This window comes from Symsagittifera roscoffensis, chromosome 3 (assembly GCF_963678635.1).
Source record: "Symsagittifera roscoffensis chromosome 3, txSymRosc1.1, whole genome shotgun sequence".
NCBI classification, from domain to species: Eukaryota; Metazoa; Xenacoelomorpha; order Acoela; family Convolutidae; genus Symsagittifera; species Symsagittifera roscoffensis.
The window spans coordinates 50448893-50471448 of NC_087064.1; positions in this window are offsets into that span (position 1 = coordinate 50448893).

Below are 22556 nucleotides of genomic sequence, written 5' to 3' on the forward strand. Positions count from 1 at the left end.
TATTCCACTCACAATAGATGCAACACCTTTAAATTACAATTCAATTTTACCTGATAGAAGGGAAAATAATGACTTAAACTCAACTATTGTACACCAGGAAAATCTAAAAGGTACTAGAAACATTACCCAACAAGATAATCAAACACCATCAATTTTTCATAAATGAAGAAATAGTTGAAACAATAGTAACAACCAAACAACAAAGTATTTCACCAATACATCCATATCTTACAACGCCAAGACATAAAAAAACATTACCACAAGTAACATTACAATCTACGGTTAAAACCTCAGTTATTCCAAAATAATCACATATGGACTATCAAACGTATAGACCAATAACGAAACCGACGCAAAAACTAAAAACGTTCACAAGAAATAATTTTGCAGAACACAATTATAATTAAGTCAAACCATCACAAACAAGTCATACCCCCCGAACAAATACTCAAAATCATTCATTTTCACAAAAATCAAATTTTCCAAATCCATCATCAAACTCAGTAAATTTCCATGACCATCCACATCCCTCACAGGATCAGAATGAAAATTATCCATTTTTTCAACAAAATAGAAATAAACAACAGACACCCTATTATCATCCCAACTAAATATCATCAGATGATGATGATTACTATCAACCAGATATTTTTGCACCATAACACAAGAGTATCGTGTACAAAGACCTCGACAAAATCAAGCATCTCAAAACATAAATTTTTATCCACAAATCTCAGCTAATATACAAAATCGCCAACCATTGCACATGCAAAACCAAGGTAGTACAGAATTCTACCAACCAGTACAATTACAAAACCCTATCAGTACATTTTTTACCAACCAACACAATTGCAAAATGAAATACCGTTACCATATTATTTACAACAACATGAAATAACAAAAACTCAACTTACAAACTTCTCACAGATACCAAATGCCGCAGAATCACTACAAATGACAATGAATCCATACCTAATGGGTGGTTCATCAATAACATCATATAAGCCATTAAGGGTATTTACAGTCACAGATCCTGAATATTCTGTAGAAGATTATTTAAATGCAGTCACATCAAATTTAATTTTAAATATATGACCTGATCCAATAAACACACCACTTCATCAAAATTGGATACATAGACACGCAGCATTAACGCAAACAACACTTGATGGCGCAGCTCAAAAAAGGTTTTCAGTTTTATCTATAGATATAAAATCAGATTTGAAAAAATTCACACAAGAGTTTTCAAAAATGTTTGATTGTGAACGAAACAAACAACGTCAAAGAATTCTATGTAATGAAATTCGTAGACTACCAAACGAAACAATCAAACAATTAGCAGTTAGAATCGAAATACTAGTTCGAAAATCATATCCACTTAACACCCATGATTATAAAAACACGAAAATGACAGAAATTTTAATCATGACTCGAACAGCTCAATTAAAGAAAATAGCAATTAAAAAGAGAGCATCACATCCCTCCTCAATTCGAGAACTAGATCTAGATTTTAGAAAACTAGTTGATAAACTAGAACATGCAGAAATCACAATGAAACTCGAAGAAACAGAGAATCTTAAACTACAATACGTTAATAGAATCTAAACAAATAATACACATATAAACAACATACAGGATTCAGATCTAGATTTATCCAAAAAAAATTACTGAAACTTTAAATATCTACGAGAAAAATCCAAATTTTAAAGAAAACCATCTTTCAAAAAAATGTTGTATTTATTGCCGTCAATACGGACACAGCATTGCCGAGTGTCGAAAAAAACACTACGATAACCAAAATAAACCACAAAATTACAGAGAACCAAATAAATCAATTCACTCATACATGAATAAAGACCAAAAATTACCAAATAAAAATATACATAGTAATAATAGCTCTGGAAAACCACTTCCAAATCAAAATTATTCAAGAAACCAATCACCCTATAACTCTAGTTATAGAGGAAGATCACCAGAACAAAGAAATTCACGAAACTTCTCACAAAATAGATATCGATCAAATAGTCAAAATAATCAGTACCGAAACAAAAATTCACGATCAAATTCAAATAGAAGAGAATATTCATTTGACTCCAATTCCCATTCAAACTCTAGGAATAGACACTATTCAAACAATAGATCACGAAATTCATCTTACGACAGAACAGGAACTACTTAAACAATAGAAATAGAAGCTATTCAAATAATCGAAATCACTGTTATCAGAACAATAGATCAAGAAATATTTCATACAACAGATCCAATTATCAAAGACCCAATAACAATTACTATCAAAATAGATCACAAAACATTTCACAAAATAGGAATCCAAACTACACCAATCAACAAAGAAATTATTCTCAATCCCCTCATAGGAATAATAACAGTTATCCCGATTCCCAAAACAAGTATAGAAGCAACACACCTAAACATCAAAGACAAATTAATGAAGCACAAACAACTGAAGAAACAAGTTCAGATCCCCGTGGTATCGATAACACAGAAAGTACTGATTACATTTAAATCACATCAATTGAGAATCAACAGATAGCGATAGTGATACATTAACTCCATCTCAGTCAATATGATAACAGTTGAAAATGACTATAAACCTATCATATATGAACAACCCTTCCATTCATATATTTACGAAAATCAATTGGAACTTCTTCATGATTATAACACTCGACGTATAAGTAATAAAATACCTTCAGTACAAGAAGTAAATGAAACTAACACTGTAACCAAAGCGAAAAAGGCGAAGTACAATGCTCAAGTATAGACCACATTTATCAAATTATACAAAAAGAACTACCGAAAAAAAAATTGGACAATTGCATTTCTCTTAGAAGGTCCACGAAATAAAGAATTTCAACCACCAGACCTTAAAATAGATTTTTTAATCGACTCAGATTAAAAAATCTAAATCTGTATTAAAATACAGAATCAAAAATCATCAATATTTCCACTTGGAATGAAATCAAAATATTACATCCAAACTTAAGACCCATAAAAACAGCCAGTAAATTAGCAACAGCACAAGGCTCAGCATTAATTAGTAATGGAAAAATCCAACTTTTCCTTGTTCCCACTAGAACAATTGAACAAAATAAACTCTTAAACAAACCGTTTAAACAAACTTTCCACAGAACGGATATAAAACACAATATCATTGGAATACCATTTACAACTTAATATATTCCAAAAATAAACATTTTTAATAGCAAAGTTCATATAAAAGATAAGTACAAACGAGTAAAAAACACAGTTTTAACACTTTTTCAAAGATTAAACAAACAACCACCATTTTTCTCCAATTTTTACCCTTTATACAATCGAGAACCAAAATACCTGAAACCACTATAAGGAAAAGTATATAATTTCTCAATCAAACAAGTTCACCGGTATGATAAAAACCAACATAAACAACAACTTTTTATGTCAGACCTTGAATTTAAACCAATTCATAAATTCAACAACTTCTCCCACAAAAAAAGCATATCGATTCAATAATATATTACAACTATTAGATATATGCAAATCAACAATTCATAACGAAGAATTATCAATAAATATTATAATAAGCAACGAAAAAAGAAATACAGACCATTTCACAAAAACACCCTATTTTAAACCAACATTTAAAATATCACATTATACCGTAGAACAACAAAAATTTCTGACATTGTTAATTTTTCAACACTCTCAGATAACACAGAACGAATTTGAAAAATTAGCCGACTTAATAATAAACTACCCAACCTTTAGGACTCCTAGGATATTGTGAAACAAATGGTACAACTTCGCCAACAAACGAAGTAGCATATTGAGTCATTAATATATTACAATTACTAGACATATGCCAATCAAGATTTCTTGATGAAGAATTATCAATAAATAATATAATAAGCAACGAAAAAAGAAGTACAGATTATTTCACAAAAACACCTTATTTTAAACCAACATTTAAAATATCGCACTACACAACAGTACAACAGAAATTTTTAACAATGTTTAATTTTCCACACTCCCAAATAACACAAACCGAATTCGGCAAATTAGCCGAAATATTATTAAACTATCCAACAGTTTATGCCACATCTAAATTTGACCTTGGAAAAGTAAAATCACCACTAAAATCACCACATTTCAAACCTGACGCGGGTTTTAAAAAACAAAGAGCAAGCAAAGTACCAATTCACCTACATGACAAAATCAATAGATTACTTGACAATTTAGAACAATATGAAATCATATCTTCAGTAAATAAAGAAGAACAACAAAACAAAAACACCTTTATCAAACCTGTTATCATCCTAGCTAAAGGAGAATCACTAAAAAAAGTTCTAGACGCTAGATATCTCAATTCGCTTATTGATGAATCTAAATGTAATCGGCCTATTGAACCAATTCAAGTAATTCTAACAAAAAAAAACGGTAAATACTTCTTAACCGCAGATATGAAAAGTGCATATAAACAAATGCCATTATACGACGAACAACCACGACGATTGACACAATTTGTTAATGGAAATCAACAATACGAATTCAATAGATTATTCTACGGAATATCCATAGGACCAGCAGCTTTTTCAGCATTTGTGAGTAAAACTTTTAAACACCTTATACTCAAGAAAAATGCAATCACGTACCTAGACGATGTTTTCTTAACTTTCAAATTTCAATAGACGATGTCAATAACTTTCAAATTTTTTCATAACATTTTCTACTCTACTTAAATTCATAATAATCTTTTTAGCCGAAACTTTTGAAACTCTAATATTTCTTTTCATAATTTTTTGCAACTTTTTCCTAATTTTCTATTCCCTATTGAAATATATCTCCAACTCTCCCGAATCATTGATCAAATCCACAGGTACTATATTTCTAAACCTATTTAAATGATTCGAACCACTTTTAGTCGAAAAGATTTTTTCTACTATTCATAATTTTTCTCACATTTTCAACACCCCTAATCATGACAATGTGCAAATGTATAAAAAAGGCAATTGTAACCTTTGCCTTAGCAACCATTCTTTTAATTCTTTTTATTGAAGAATACTATAACAAACATAAATCTTCCCTATAAAAAGTTGAAATCTCAAACACATTTTCAAAATTGCCAATCAACCACCACCAAACCAAGCCCCACCAACAACTTCCCAAGAAAACCCAACAACACCTACAACTACTCAAAACCCCCAATCGTCAACACGCATTTCAATCGTCAACACCCCAATCGTCAACACGCAAGCGATCCCCAATTCGAACCGACATATAATCTATATCCCACTCTACAACATGACCTTAATAGAATAAGACATATTAGTCAAAATCAAATTACACTTGAAATGAACAGACAAATTATACCTCCAAGACAAAATAGAAATCTTCAAACCCCCAGAGTTTATTTCAGTATACCTCAATCACCAACACCAACTACCTCAGAACTTTCTAGTACTACACTGCCAGAAACTCCCATAGTTGCTTCACAACAAAGATTATTTAGGTTCAACTCCAACGACAGAACAAATTAGGTAAAATCCTTTCAACCCCCCAGAATCCTCCGAACGACTACCATATTGGTCAACACATTCATATACTCACTAACATTTACCCAATAACACTACCTTTAGGACTCCTAGGATATTGCGAAAGAAATGCAACAACTTCTCCCACAAAAAAAGCATATCGATTCAATAATATATTACAACTATTAGATATACGCAAATCAACAATTCATAACGAAGAATTATCAATAAATATTATAATAAGCAACGAAAAAAGAAATACAGACCATTTCACAAAAACACCCTATTTTAAACCAACATTTAAAATATCACATTATACCGTAGAACAACAAAAATTTCTGACATTGTTCATTTTTCAACACTCTCAGATAACACAGAACGAATTTGAAAAATTAGCCGACTTAATAATAAACTACCCAACCTTTAGGACTCCTAGGATATTGTGAAACAAATGGTACAACTTCGCCAACAAACGAAGTAGCATATTGAGTCATTAATATATTACAATTACTAGACATATGCCAATCAAGAATTCAAGAATTCAAGAAAGACAATTGGATATAAAAAATTTTATAACCCATATTCAGGATTATCATACGCATGTATATTTTAAAGATCTTTACATTTCAACATCTTCTCTTTCTAATTTTTTCCAAACAAAGTCAAAAACCATCTCCTCGCACAAGACCTCAGAATTTCCTAGTAACACACTACGATTGTGAAGCAAAACAAACAAGAAACAGTACATAAATAAGCTATAAAACAAATAACACAAGGTGAGTCCGAACCGCAAGCTTTAGAAACCACGAACAACGTAGCCACATAATACTCAAAAGCCCGAGCAACAACACTTACAGGTTATAAATTCACAGCGACATTTTCCGAGAAGAAAGTACATTGTTCAAAAGTCTCAAATGGAATTAAAAGTCGACTTGATCACGAATATTTCTATCAAAGCAACATAGGAAGACTTTTACATATACAACCCGAGTATTGTAAAAATGAACTACTCAGATTAAAACTAACATCAAACAAAAATTCAAACAAAAAATTAGTAAACTTTCAAGTTTTCACAGATTCTGCACACCAAGCACAACTTGAAAGATACCAAGGACATTTTAAGTTAAACGAAAAATGTCCATACAATGGCGCACACGGAAGATTAACTTATGATCTTCACAATAAACATTGGATACCACACATTGGAATAAATAACCCTTCAAACTGCAAAGCAGACACAAAAAATAAAGGATACCAAGAAATATTGTTTTTCGATTGGAAAATACAACTTGAAAAAGTACAACTCACACGAGATTTAAATGATAACATTATAATCTACCAAGGAGTCAGACTTGCAAAAATGATCAAGGTTACTTTTATCCTACTACTAGGACACAAGCAACAACTGTCTGGTTTCCCGAAGACACTTGTACCACATTTCAAGTAGCAAAATACACGCTAGAATAATAAAATTTCATCAAAAATATTTTATCGAATCAATACCGTTTGAAGATGTAACCCAAATCAAATCAGACAAAAAATTCATACATTTAGAAACATCCACAATATAGAAAGTAAATTAACACGTTTCCAAATCTATCAAGAAACAGAACTCGAGAAGTGTAGAAATCCACTCTATAAAACACAATATTCCGAAATACTTGTCAAATACGGACAAGGTTTTGAGATTAACATTGGAAAAAGCAAAAGATCCCCATGCAACACATCATCCTCCAAATGAAGGAACCTCATACATCCCAGTAAACCTTCATAGAAACACAGGAAACACTCGTGGGAAAATAAAACCACAAAACACAGACAGTACACGATTACAAGAATTATCAATTATGAACAACACATATTTTGGCGCAATTCATTATGACATCCACTTAGACATGAAATTAGATTACACAATTAGCAGAATTTTTCAAGAAAAGTCACTACCAGAAATTGAATTACTACATCAACTATGTGAACTAGAAAGAAAACAGATTTTACAACCGCAAGCACTAGCAGTTCTAAAAAAACCCTACGCAGGATTAATATTATCCGGAACTAGATCAAATTGCCTTGATTATGAAAGAAACATCTTATGGTTTTCTACTTGCACCAAAAAAGTATCACCTTTATATGTTTTTCGAACACAAATGATGTTATAAAAGAATCTCAATATTCTATGAAAAAAAGTACATTTTGTTGATACACTCTCCCGAAGAACATATTTTTGGGATACGGCAGTCCCATGTGGATCAGAAAATAGCCACAATGATATACAATTAGACCCCGACGAAAATAAAAACTGCCTACTAACACCATATCCACACTAATGCAACCATTAAAAAAGTTTTCACCCGAAAGTATTAAAGTCATTGCTCGCAATCAAAATATCGATCTACGATCGATAGGTATATACTCTAAATCAGATATACAACATCTCATTCGTGCACAACAATTTCAAGAGCTACTCACACAAATAGACACTATACAAAGACAATCAATAGATCAAAGTTTACGCAAACTTGCAGAAACCGCAGGCTCTTCAGACATTCACACTCAAGATTATAGCGGATATTTTAAAGATATTAAGGACTGCATATATTTAAACGGCGAAAAATGTAGACCACAAGATATCTCACCAATCAATATTCGTGAGAACGAAATTCTTGCCTTTCTAGGATGACCCTATTACATCTTAGAAAGATTGACTATATTATACGCAATTTTTAATTTTATCGGATTTCTTTTCTCACTTTTGAAAGGAATCTATAACACATGCGCAATACACACACAAGTAAACCGACAAGCAAGCGTAGCCCGCATACTTTTTGCAGGACTGTTTGGAATTTTGTATTAACATGCTCAATACACACTTGAATATTTCTAGTCCAAAATCAGCCAATATAAATCACTCATACTCATCACATTATTGACGCCAACACGACTTTATTATCCGATAGATATTAATCTCCAGGCATAACTATAACTATAATTTTAAGACCTCCAGGTCAAAAACAAGCAACCTGCTAAAAATTGACACCTAAAATAAACACTATTTCAGTATTACAAACCTCCCCTATCAAGTAATACAAAGATCAACAATATTTTCCCAACCCAGACCTCAAAAACCCTCCAACCAAAAATAGCAAATTAGCCTAAAGAACAAAAAAGACATGATCATTTAGCCTAAAGTACAAATATTTCCTGGATACTCCCAATTATCCAACAAATAAAAACAAAGCTAAAAAGACCTCCCGAACACCACAAAATAACCCCTCAACAATAGTTGACAAAACCCAACCCAGTCGTCAAAAAATCAATAAATAATCCGACCACACTTGAATTTAGCCCCAAAAATTTTAAAAAAAATTCGACGGAACGAATCATTACTTAAATGCTTCTTTCCGCAACAGTTACAAAAATTAAACATATATTTTCAAAACTTTTTAAAAAATTTCTAATATTCTTAAACTTTTTATAATATTTATGCTGAATCTTTTGAAACTTTAATAATTCTTTTATTTAGTTTTTGCAGCTTTTCTTAAAAATTTTATTCCCTATTCGAAACATACTTACAACTTTCAAAAATTCTTGATTACCTCCACAGGTACGATAATTTCAAGTCTATTTAAATGTTTCAAACCATCTTTAGTAGAACTGATATTTTATTACGATTCATAGTTTTTCTCACATTTTAACAGCCCTAATCATGACAATGTGCAAACGTATGAAAAATGCGGTCATGACATTCGGTTTAGCAACCATCCTTTTAACTCTTTTCATTGAAGAATACTATAGTAAACATAAATTTTCTTTATAAAAAGTTGAAAACTCAAACATTTTTTCAAAATTGCTAATCAACCACCACCACACCACCAGTCCCCACCAACAATCTCCCAAAAAAATTCAATAACACCAACAACTACCCAAAACCCCCAATCATCCACCCGCATTTCTTTTCAAGATAACCCATACACATTTGAAGAAAGACACGCACGATTATCTGAAACATTAGAACCAGTTGTTCGCCATGCACCTTTAAGCAAACCACAAAACGAACCGACATATTATCTACATCCCACTCTACAACAAGATCCCAATAGAGTAAGACATATTAGTCAAAACCAAAATACACTTGAAATAAACAGACAAATCATACATCCAAGACGAGACAGAAATTTTCAAACCCCCAGAGTTCATTTTAATATACCTCAATCACTGACATCAACCCTCTCAGAACCTTCCAGTAGCACATTACCAGATACTCCCCACTTGCTTCACAACAAAGCACTTCCAATATTCCATCAGATTTTTTAGGTTCAACCCCCACATCAGAACAAATCCGAGAAAATCCTTTTAATGCTCCAGAAACCACTGAACGCCTACCATATTGGGCAACACACTCCTACACTCAAGGTGAACCCAATATAGTAAACGAACCAATAAATACTTCATCTGATACAACATTATCAACCTTGCCAGAAACACTTTCCCTTCCATCAACACCTTCAATAAGTCAAATATTACAAACACTTTTTCCCCTCAATTTCCCTGCAAATCTTGACGCCAGGTATCAAAAACAATCATCTACTAGTAGCCCTCTACGATAGATTGGAATACATTTGTAGCACCTCCTCCATTATTTGGTCAACATCAAGAAAGTAGTAGACTCCGCAACTGGGCACTAAAAAAACTACAATACAGACAAGATATCCAGAACGATATTCAGGAACATAACATACAAATACTTCAACAAAATGGTCTCACAGTAAAAGTCGAAATTACAGTACGACTTAATAACATTGTACAACACCCTTTTCCACTAGCCCCACCAAATATAACAGCTCAATTTTTATAACAACCGAAATAATATATAAATACGATAGATATACCAAAAAGACAATTGGATATAAAAAATTTTATAACCCATATTCAGGATTATCATACGCATGTATATTTTAAAGATCTTTACATTTCAACATCTTCTCTTTCTAATTTTTTCCAAACAAAGTCAAAAACCATCTCCTCGCACAAGACCTCAGAATTTCCTAGTAACACACTACGATTGTGAAGCAAAACAAACAAGAAACAGTACATAAATAAGCTATAAAACAAATAACACAAGGTGAGTCCGAACCGCAAGCTTTAGAAACCACGAACAACGTAGCCACATAATACTCAAAAGCCCGAGCAACAACACTTACAGGTTATAAATTCACAGCGACATTTTCCGAGAAGAAAGTACATTGTTCAAAAGTCTCAAATGGAATTAAAAGTCGACTTGATCACGAATATTTCTATCAAAGCAACATAGGAAGACTTTTACATATACAACCCGAGTATTGTAAAAATGAACTACTCAGATTAAAACTAACATCAAACAAAAACTCAAACAAAAAATTAGTAAACTTTCAAGTTTTCACAGATTCTGCACACCAAGCACAACTTGAAAGATACCAAGGACATTTTAAGTTAAACGAAAAATGTCCATACAATGGCGCACACGGAAGATTAACTTATGATCTTCACAATAAACATTGGATACCACACATTGGAATAAATAACCCTTCAAACTGCAAAGCAGACACAAAAAATAAAGGATACCAAGAAATATTGTTTTTCGATTGGAAAATACAACTTGAAAAAGTACAACTCACACGAGATTTAAATGATAACATTATAATCTACCAAGGAGTCAGACTTGCAAAAATGATCAAGGTTACTTTTATCCTACTACTAGGACACAAGCAACAACTGTCTGGTTTCCCGAAGACACTTGTACCACATTTCAAGTAGCAAAATACACGCTAGAATAATAAAATTTCATCAAAAATATTTTATCGAATCAATACCGTTTGAAGATGTAACCCAAATCAAATCAGACAAAAAATTCATACATTTAGAAACATCCACAATATACAAAGTAAATTAACACGTTTCCAAATCTATCAAGAAACAGAACTCGAGAAGTGTAGAAATCCACTCTATAAAACACAATATTCCGAAATACTTGTCAAATACGGACAAGGTTTTGAGATTAACATTGGAAAAAGCAAAAGATCCCCATGCAACACATCATCCTCCAAATGAAGGAACCTCATACATCCCAGTAAACCTTCATAGAAACACAGGAAACACTCGTGGGAAAATAAAACCACAAAACACAGACAGTACACGATTACAAGAATTATCAATTATGAACAACACATATTTTGGCGCAATTCATTATGACATCCACTTAGACATGAAATTAGATTACACAATTAGCAGAATTTTTCAAGAAAAGTCACTACCAGAAATTGAATTACTACATCAACTATGTGAACTAGAAAGAACACAGATTTTACAACCGCAAGCACTAGCAGTTCTAAAAAAACCCTACGCAGGATTAATATTATCCGGAACTAGATCAAATTGCCTTGATTATGAAAGAAACATCTTATGGTTTTCTACTTGCACCAAAAAAGTATCGCCTTTATATGTTTTTCGAACACAAATGATGTTATAAAAGAATCTCAATATTCTATGAAAAAAAGTACATTTTGTTGATACACTCTCCCGAAGAACATATTTTTGGGATACGGCAGTCCCATGTGGATCAGAAAATAGCCACAATGATATACAATTAGACCCCGACGAAAATAAAAACTGCCTACTAACACCATATCCACACTAATGCAACCATTAAAAAAGTTTTCACCCGAAAGTATTAAAGTCATTGCTCGCAATCAAAATATCGATCTACGATCGATAGGTATATACTCTAAATCAGATATACAACATCTCATTCGTGCACAACAATTTCAAGAGCTACTCACACAAATAGACACTATACAAAGACAATCAATAGATCAAAGTTTACGCAAACTTGCAGAAACCGCAGGCTCTTCAGACATTCACACTCAAGATTATAGCGGATATTTTAAAGATATTAAGGACTGCATATATTTAAACGGCGAAAAATGTAGACCACAAGATATCTCACCAATCAATATTCGTGAGAACGAAATTCTTGCCTTTCTAGGATGACCCTATTACATCTTAGAAAGATTGACTATATTATACGCAATTTTTAATTTTATCGGATTTCTTTTCTCACTTTTGAAAGGAATCTATAACACATGCGCAATACACACACAAGTAAACCGACAAGCAAGCGTAGCCCGCATACTTTTTGCAGGACTGTTTGGAATTTTTTTCGACATCAATAAACAAAATACTTTTAAACGCACAAATAAAAGAATATAATACAAAACTATCAACAAAACGAAATACATATGATGAATCATACAACAATACAAACGTATCACCCACAGCACTACAATTACCAAATTTACATCATAACCATCCACTACCATTATTATCTCGAAACTTTAGAAACCTAGCACTCACAAACCCTACACATTTAAGACCTAATTATACGCAAAACCCCATTCACCACATAAAAACGCAACACTCCCAAAATGATTATACATACGAACAATTAATCGAACAGCCCCATACCACTACTTTTCAATCTCAAAATAATTGTTTTTTTTAGCCCACGATGAGCCGACAAATTGGATTCCTCCACCGTTCAAACTCCCACCCAGCCAATCTCCAAAATTCAATTCCCATCATCCCACTTTTTGCTTTCCCGCCACCTGATTCACCTCACATTAACACATCATCCGGCATGGATTCTGATGCTAACTCAGACATTACTTTTTTTCGTTCAATTTCCCAATTTGAAAACTCCGACTTAGAAACCCCTGATGAATTTGCAGACTCCGAACCCAGCCCCTCAACCCTTTCTCAACCCAGCCCCTCTACCTTTTCAAAACCTCCCTTTCAACCCATCCAATCCCAAAACCAATGTGCATCCCCCTCTACCCCTTCTCACGTTTCCCAAGTAACTCCAACCTATTTCCCATTTACAACTGAACGTTCCTTAAACAATTCCCCTGACAACACCCAAACTTCTTATGAACTAAACAATCTCATAACAGTACAACAACAAATACAACACCCTCACACCCTGACTATTCATTAACTATCATCAACAATAACGTCATCAAACCCACCAACTCCTACACCTACTTCAGACTACATCCCATCATTAGCTCAATCATCCACATCAACGCAATCATCATCCAGTACTAACCGAGCTTACAGAACTTTTAAAAGAAAACTCCCAAATCACCCGTTTCCATCCAAAACCGGCACCGCCCGAGAATACATCAATTCATACCAATACTACCAATTTCCTCCAAGCAACCTTTCCCTTTTTTCTTCAGTATACATATAACCACTCCGACCCTATCCCTCAACAACACATTTTTGTAGACGAACACGTATTAATCCCCACACTCTATTGGACTTCCTGTTATAATTTTACAAGCCCCTTGCTTCACCACTCCTTAACACAAAACAAGGCATCGAAAAATGAACTATTTAGACTAACTACAGCACTAACCCCTCGACAATGCATGCACGTAGGAATAAAAAAAATTACTAAAAATTGTCATCGCACCTGCGCTGACAAATATTCAATCGATTATTATGACCACAACATTATCAAACCTAACCAAGATCAATTTCTTGACGACGATCAATTTGCTAATCCACAATTAACCGAAATTTTTTTTTATTAAAACACCTTATGCATTCACTTAAGATACTAGACAAAAAACAAGATCACATCATCTCAGAAGCACTATCAGACATCCAAGCTTACGAATCATTTTATGACAAATTTGAAACTTTTTCACTGACCTTTCTTTTCCTTACACCCAAAGAATGTGATTTGCACTGTTCACACGACATCTTGTTAAAAACTAATCAAACACCCACTTAAACTTATTATCGATTCATACAAAATCATTTTAACTTACACAAACTATCACGACAACCCCACCACCGATTTCTATTCAATAATTCCAAATACACATCACCATTTTTCCTAAATTCACATATTGTATTAAAAATGCTAATCTTGAAGGCATCCTTCGTAATTATGACCCCATTACGCAAATGTATATATTCTGTCCCCTCAATAAAACTTTCAACGTAGAAGAGTTCCAACCACTCATTGTCACGCATGAATACTTTCAACCTATAGAAATACCCATTTTAGAACTTATCCACAACACTAAATACAATCACAAACCATCAAAGCAATGGAACTGCTTTGGCCACTGCCATAAATGCAAATTGTATGACTGGCATTTTTTTGATCGCGACACAAAAAAAAATTTCAAGTAATTTTGATAATTTGGCCCAAAATTTTTTTGTTTTTTTTTCAACTGCAAATCGAGTTTCGTACGCAAACGAACATATTTCGAAAAAAAATTTTTTGCATGCAAAACTTATTATTTTGTGTGCATAACGTAGTCCTGGATACAACAAAATTGGCTTTTATGTTCTTTTCACTTAAATTTTTTTTCAAAAACGCTAAAAATTCCTATTTCTTTTGCATGGGGTGTTAATGACACAAAAATTTAAAATAATCATCATTAAAAAATTTTGCCAAAAAATTAAAGTTTGTTACTTCTGTTATATGAATTGTGAAAGACAGCCAAATTCAGGTTGTTTTCTATGCATTGTAAATGCAAGACCGTCCAACCTTTGGTGTTTTGAGTAACCAAAGTCTTTGTCACTTGTGTTCGGTTGCAAACACAACCGAAAAATTTTCAGAAACTAAATTTAGAAAGAAAAAATCAAAATTTTTGGTTTATGGAAAAATACCTATCATACAATTTTCATATATCGAAAAATGTATATCATAGAGTTTTCATACAATTTTCTGTACGTATGGAATTGTATGAAATTGTATGACAAGAAGTTTCTCATATATGGAAATTGTATGATAAGAAGTTTTGGTCAACGCGGGAAACGTAAACTCAAGTATTTTACGAAAATTAGTTTTACTCAACTAGAGTGGTGTTACGCCGGCCTTGACTTTTATTAGAAATCTGACATTCATTTTCCAAATGATTAAAAAAGCTCACAATTGTTGGGGGTTGAAGCAATGTATCTACTACTGATTTGGACTCCAGCATAGGGGCTGCCAATTACTGAGTACTCCTTTTAGTTTTCTGATTGCTAAGTTTGAGTCACAGAAATGGACTAAAAACTAGAACAGATTTTACTTCATGTTCTTATAAGTAGTGTCGTGATCATCTAACTAACAACCCACTTATTTGTAAGTGCTGAAATTATTTTTATTTTCAGCACCAGAGAGATTTGAATTTCACTTAGAGTTCAGTTGCCTCTCCAAGAGACCTACTCGCAACAAACCAGTATATTCTAGATCTATTGAGACTAATTGTGACTAACAGATATAAGAGTAAGATTAAGATCGGTATTAGACTAAGAGGTTGCACGAATCTATGCGGCCGAAAACAAGATAACGTGACGAGCAGACGGTGCACCCCATCTGAATTATATCTACGAGTTAAACCTCAGACATAAGTCATCTGGTGCGACCATAAGTCTCAAACAAGACCTTACAAAACAAATCAGCTTAGAACAAACAAAACAGATTAGAATTAGACAAAACATTTTCAAAATGTTACATGACAATGGTAATCGAAATGTCTCTACGACTCAATAGATTAGAGCCGCTATTCGGCACATTACGAGAACCAGCCGGTATTGGACGAACACCTCGGACAAGAGACGACATATGACTACGGAGAAACTAACCTTTAAGTTTCATGGTGGTACGGCAAAAGCCAACACAAACTTTTATATTTAGATTTCATTTGCAAACATAGAATCCTTGCAGAAAAATCTTCAAAAATCAATACAGGCGCAAAATTTATTATTGTACAATAACGGTTGATAAAAACGCTTCTAACGAGTTCCTCCAAAACCGCAGTAAAAATTAAAAAAATATATTTGATAAAAATTACTTGTTGAATATAAAATTGAAAAAAAATTAGTTAGAATGATCACAAAGTGTTAGTATATATAAATCATCTTGTCATCTCCAGCTTCATCACCTAAAATAACAGCAAATCAAAAAACCACTAACATCATAAAAAACTAAACATTTCTACCAGTTTAACTTAAAAATATTTCTAAAAGGCTTATCTAATTTTTACTTTACGACACGAGAACTACCCGGTATTGGAAGAAGACCTCGGACAACAGACGATCTACGACTACAAAGAAACTTACCTTTAAGTTTCATGGTCGTACGGCGAAAGCCAACACAAAATTTTATATTTAGAATTTTACTAGCAATGAATTTAGATTTTCATTTGCAAACATACAATCTTTAAAGAAAAATCTTCCACGATTATTTCAGGCGCTGAATCAAACTTACTTATGTACAATAACGATTGATAAAAACATCTCAACTCGTTTCCTTCAAAACTGCACTAAGATTCAAAAAGATATCTGAAAATATATTTATTGAAAATAAAAATAAAATTTAGTTAACATCATCATAAATTATTAGTATATACAAATCATCCTGCCATCTCCAGTTTCATCACCTAAACATAACAGCAATCATAAAACCACTAATATCATACAAAACTAAACCTTTCTATCAATTAAACTTAAATTATTTCTAAAGGCCTATCGTAATTTTTACCTCTATTTGAATTCAACTTATTAAATATTAAAGTAGATCATCAAGGCTTTCCTTGGATCTCCATTAAATAATTAAATTTAATCCATTTTATACCATTAAAATTTATATCCTGATCATCAAGGCTTATCCTTGGATCAAATAGAACAGTTTTGTTCTCCTCCACTTATTTAATAAAGTGTCTAACGACCTCAAACGTCGATTCACTATCCAACCCTTTCAAAGACCCAGGACTAATAGAAATTTTTAAATCAAACTAACCATTCTAATTAAGCTAAACAGTGGAAAGCTTCGATTATTCTTCTCTCACTTGATCCCACCTCTTACCTGACCCAGGCTAAAACTTCAACTTAGTAAGTTTAAAATAGTATCTAACGAACTACTTGGGTTCTAATTATACCTGAATCTTGTGGATCAATTTACTGTTCTCCAACCCTTGAACACAATCCCTACCCCTAGGTAAGATGAAGTAAGTTAACACCTTAACTTAGAATAGTCACGAGAAAGTAACAATCATTCTCCGGAATCGATATATACTTTTCTCTCCAACCCTAAACGCAAGACGCAAGTTAGGCTAACCACAAAAAATTGTGAGGACAAACAGTCTAGGATAATAAAGTCACTAATAATAGCTTGCATCCATCATTCTAAACCTTACATCACTAAACAACTTAGGAAATAAACAAACAATCGTAATACACAATTGTGAAATCAATAACGAAAAATACGACCTTGTCATCACACGACACAAACTAACAATAGGATATATTCGAAAAAAAAGACAAACAATAAAAAGAAAAATTTTAAGTAAACAAAGACAAATTAAACGAAAAAGATTTTCAACGCGAAGAAACGCAGTCTCCGAATCTGAAACCAGTATTTTAGATGCACTCTACAAACTAAATGATTCAGTAAATAAAAACTACCCAGTCCATGATCAATTATATTTTTCTGACTCAGAAACCACATCACATTCATCAATACAAGGAAGACGAAGAATAAAAAAGATATACAAAATTAAACCAGTACGTCTGTACAATTGGAATCAACCAATCAGACACATTGAACACTACGCATAAACAGTTATAAGACGTAAAAATGAGTCTAAGAGAAGAAAGTCCAGACGAAAACTCTGTTTCTCCATTTCTCATAAATTCAATTACTGATTACAGAGGACAAATACAATTTTGCCTTAATTCAACCGCAAACTTTCTCAAACGAGGAATTAGCCCATGTAAAGCAGAATTCCCCGAAGTAAGGATCAAAAGACAAATTATCGATCTTTATTTAAAAAGAATATATACCCCAACACAACAAAATGACTTCTATACCATAGAAATCAGTACACCAAGAAAATTTCATGATAAATATATCTATCAAACAGACGACATCGACATTGAATTTTCAAAAGAATTCACAGAATACATAAAAACTATACAATATCGAAACTCACAGAGAGCGAATTCACTATTTACTAATGATTTATTCTCAATAATATATAGTTATTTATCTATACTAGAAAAAACAGCAACCCAAAGTACTTCACCAGTTCAAACATCAAGGCACACGAATGTAAGAAATAAAGTTGCAGCCTTTTCAGAATACAAACCATGAAAAATTATCCAACAATAAAGTTTCACAAAATGTTAAACAGGACTTACAAAAAATCTTAGCATCGTTTATTATTGACTATTTCACACATAATATTGATTTAATTGCACAAGCAAGAAAAACTTTTAAACCCCAAACTACAGATGACGACACTCTTTTTGCAGAACAATCAGACTATTTTTGGGACCCTGATTGGTCTCATCCATTATTTCTCAACATACCAATAGACATCTCAAGTCAAGCAAAAATTACAATCTTTATTCACAAATATTATTCCACTCACAATAGATGCAACACCTTTAAATTACAATTCAATTTTACCTGATAGAAGGGAAAATAATGACTTAAACTCAACTATTGTACACCAGGAAAATCTAAAAGGTACTAGAAACATTACCCAACAAGATAATCAAACACCATCAATTTTTCATAAATGAAGAAATAGTTGAAACAATAGTAACAACCAAACAACAAAGTATTTCACCAATACATCCATATCTTACAACGCCAAGACATAAAAAAACATTACCACAAGTAACATTACAATCTACGGTTAAAACCTCAGTTATTCCAAAATAATCACATATGGACTATCAAACGTATAGACCAATAACGAAACCGACGCAAAAACTAAAAACGTTCACAAGAAATAATTTTGCAGAACACAATTATAATTAAGTCAAACCATCACAAACAAGTCATACCCCCCGAACAAATACTCAAAATCATTCATTTTCACAAAAATCAAATTTTCCAAATCCATCATCAAACTCAGTAAATTTCCATGACCATCCACATCCCTCACAGGATCAGAATGAAAATTATCCATTTTTTCAACAAAATAGAAATAAACAACAGACACCCTATTATCATCCCAACTAAATATCATCAGATGATGATGATTACTATCAACCAGATATTTTTGCACCATAACACAAGAGTATCGTGTACAAAGACCTCGACAAAATCAAGCATCTCAAAACATAAATTTTTATCCACAAATCTCAGCTAATATACAAAATCGCCAACCATTGCACATGCAAAACCAAGGTAGTACAGAATTCTACCAACCAGTACAATTACAAAACCCTATCAGTACATTTTTTACCAACCAACACAATTGCAAAATGAAATACCGTTACCATATTATTTACAACAACATGAAATAACAAAAACTCAACTTACAAACTTCTCACAGATACCAAATGCCGCAGAATCACTACAAATGACAATGAATCCATACCTAATGGGTGGTTCATCAATAACATCATATAAGCCATTAAGGGTATTTACAGTCACAGATCCTGAATATTCTGTAGAAGATTATTTAAATGCAGTCACATCAAATTTAATTTTAAATATATGACCTGATCCAATAAACACACCACTTCATCAAAATTGGATACATAGACACGCAGCATTAACGCAAACAACACTTGATGGCGCAGCTCAAAAAAGGTTTTCAGTTTTATCTATAGATATAAAATCAGATTTGAAAAAATTCACACAAGAGTTTTCAAAAATGTTTGATTGTGAACGAAACAAACAACGTCAAAGAATTCTATGTAATGAAATTCGTAGACTACCAAACGAAACAATCAAACAATTAGCAGTTAGAATCGAAATACTAGTTCGAAAATCATATCCACTTAACACCCATGATTATAAAAACACGAAAATGACAGAAATTTTAATCATGACTCGAACAGCTCAATTAAAGAAAATAGCAATTAAAAAGAGAGCATCACATCCCTCCTCAATTCGAGAACTAGATCTAGATTTTAGAAAACTAGTTGATAAACTAGAACATGCAGAAATCACAATGAAACTCGAAGAAACAGAGAATCTTAAACTACAATACGTTAATAGAATCTAAACAAATAATACACATATAAACAACATACAGGATTCAGATCTAGATTTATCCAAAAAAAATTACTGAAACTTTAAATATCTACGAGAAAAATCCAAATTTTAAAGAAAACCATCTTTCAAAAAAATGTTGTATTTATTGCCGTCAATACGGACACAGCATTGCCGAGTGTCGAAAAAAACACTACGATAACCAAAATAAACCACAAAATTACAGAGAACCAAATAAATCAATTCACTCATACATGAATAAAGACCAAAAATTACCAAATAAAAATATACATAGTAATAATAGCTCTGGAAAACCACTTCCAAATCAAAATTATTCAAGAAACCAATCACCCTATAACTCTAGTTATAGAGGAAGATCACCAGAACAAAGAAATTCACGAAACTTCTCACAAAATAGATATCGATCAAATAGTCAAAATAATCAGTACCGAAACAAAAATTCACGATCAAATTCAAATAGAAGAGAATATTCATTTGACTCCAATTCCCATTCAAACTCTAGGAATAGACACTATTCAAACAATAGATCACGAAATTCATCTTACGACAGAACAGGAACTACTTAAACAATAGAAATAGAAGCTATTCAAATAATCGAAATCACTGTTATCAGAACAATAGATCAAGAAATATTTCATACAACAGATCCAATTATCAAAGACCCAATAACAATTACTATCAAAATAGATCACAAAACATTTCACAAAATAGGAATCCAAACTACACCAATCAACAAAGAAATTATTCTCAATCCCCTCATAGGAATAATAACAGTTATCCCGATTCCCAAAACAAGTATAGAAGCAACACACCTAAACATCAAAGACAAATTAATGAAGCACAAACAACTGAAGAAACAAGTTCAGATCCCCGTGGTATCGATAACACAGAAAGTACTGATTACATTTAAATCACATTAATTGAGAATCAACAGATAGCGATAGTGATACATTAACTCCATCTCAGTCAATATGATAACAGTTGAAAATGACTATAAACCTATCATATATGAACAACCCTTCCATTCATATATTTACGAAAATCAATTGGAACTTCTTCATGATTATAACACTCGACGTATAAGTAATAAAATACCTTCAGTACAAGAAGTAAATGAAACTAACACTGTAACCAAAGCGAAAAAGGCGAAGTACAATGCTCAAGTATAGACCACATTTATCAAATTATACAAAAAGAACTACCGAAAAAAAAATTGGACAATTGCATTTCTCTTAGAAGGTCCACGAAATAAAGAATTTCAACCACCAGACCTTAAAATAGATTTTTTAATCGACTCAGATTAAAAAATCTAAATCTGTATTAAAATACAGAATCAAAAATCATCAATATTTCCACTTGGAATGAAATCAAAATATTACATCCAAACTTAAGACCCATAAAAACAGCCAGTAAATTAGCAACAGCACAAGGCTCAGCATTAATTAGTAATGGAAAAATCCAACTTTTCCTTGTTCCCACTAGAACAATTGAACAAAATAAACTCTTAAACAAACCGTTTAAACAAACTTTCCACAGAACGGATATAAAACACAATATCATTGGAATACCATTTACAACTTAATATATTCCAAAAATAAACATTTTTAATAGCAAAGTTCATATAAAAGATAAGTACAAACGAGTAAAAAACACAGTTTTAACACTTTTTCAAAGATTAAACAAACAACCACCATTTTTCTCCAATTTTTACCCTTTATACAATCGAGAACCAAAATACCTGAAACCACTATAAGGAAAAGTATATAATTTCTCAATCAAACAAGTTCACCGGTATGATAAAAACCAACATAAACAACAACTTTTTATGTCAGACCTTGAATTTAAACCAATTCATAAATTCAACAACTTCTCCCACAAAAAAAGCATATCGATTCAATAATATATTACAACTATTAGATATATGCAAATCAACAATTCATAACGAAGAATTA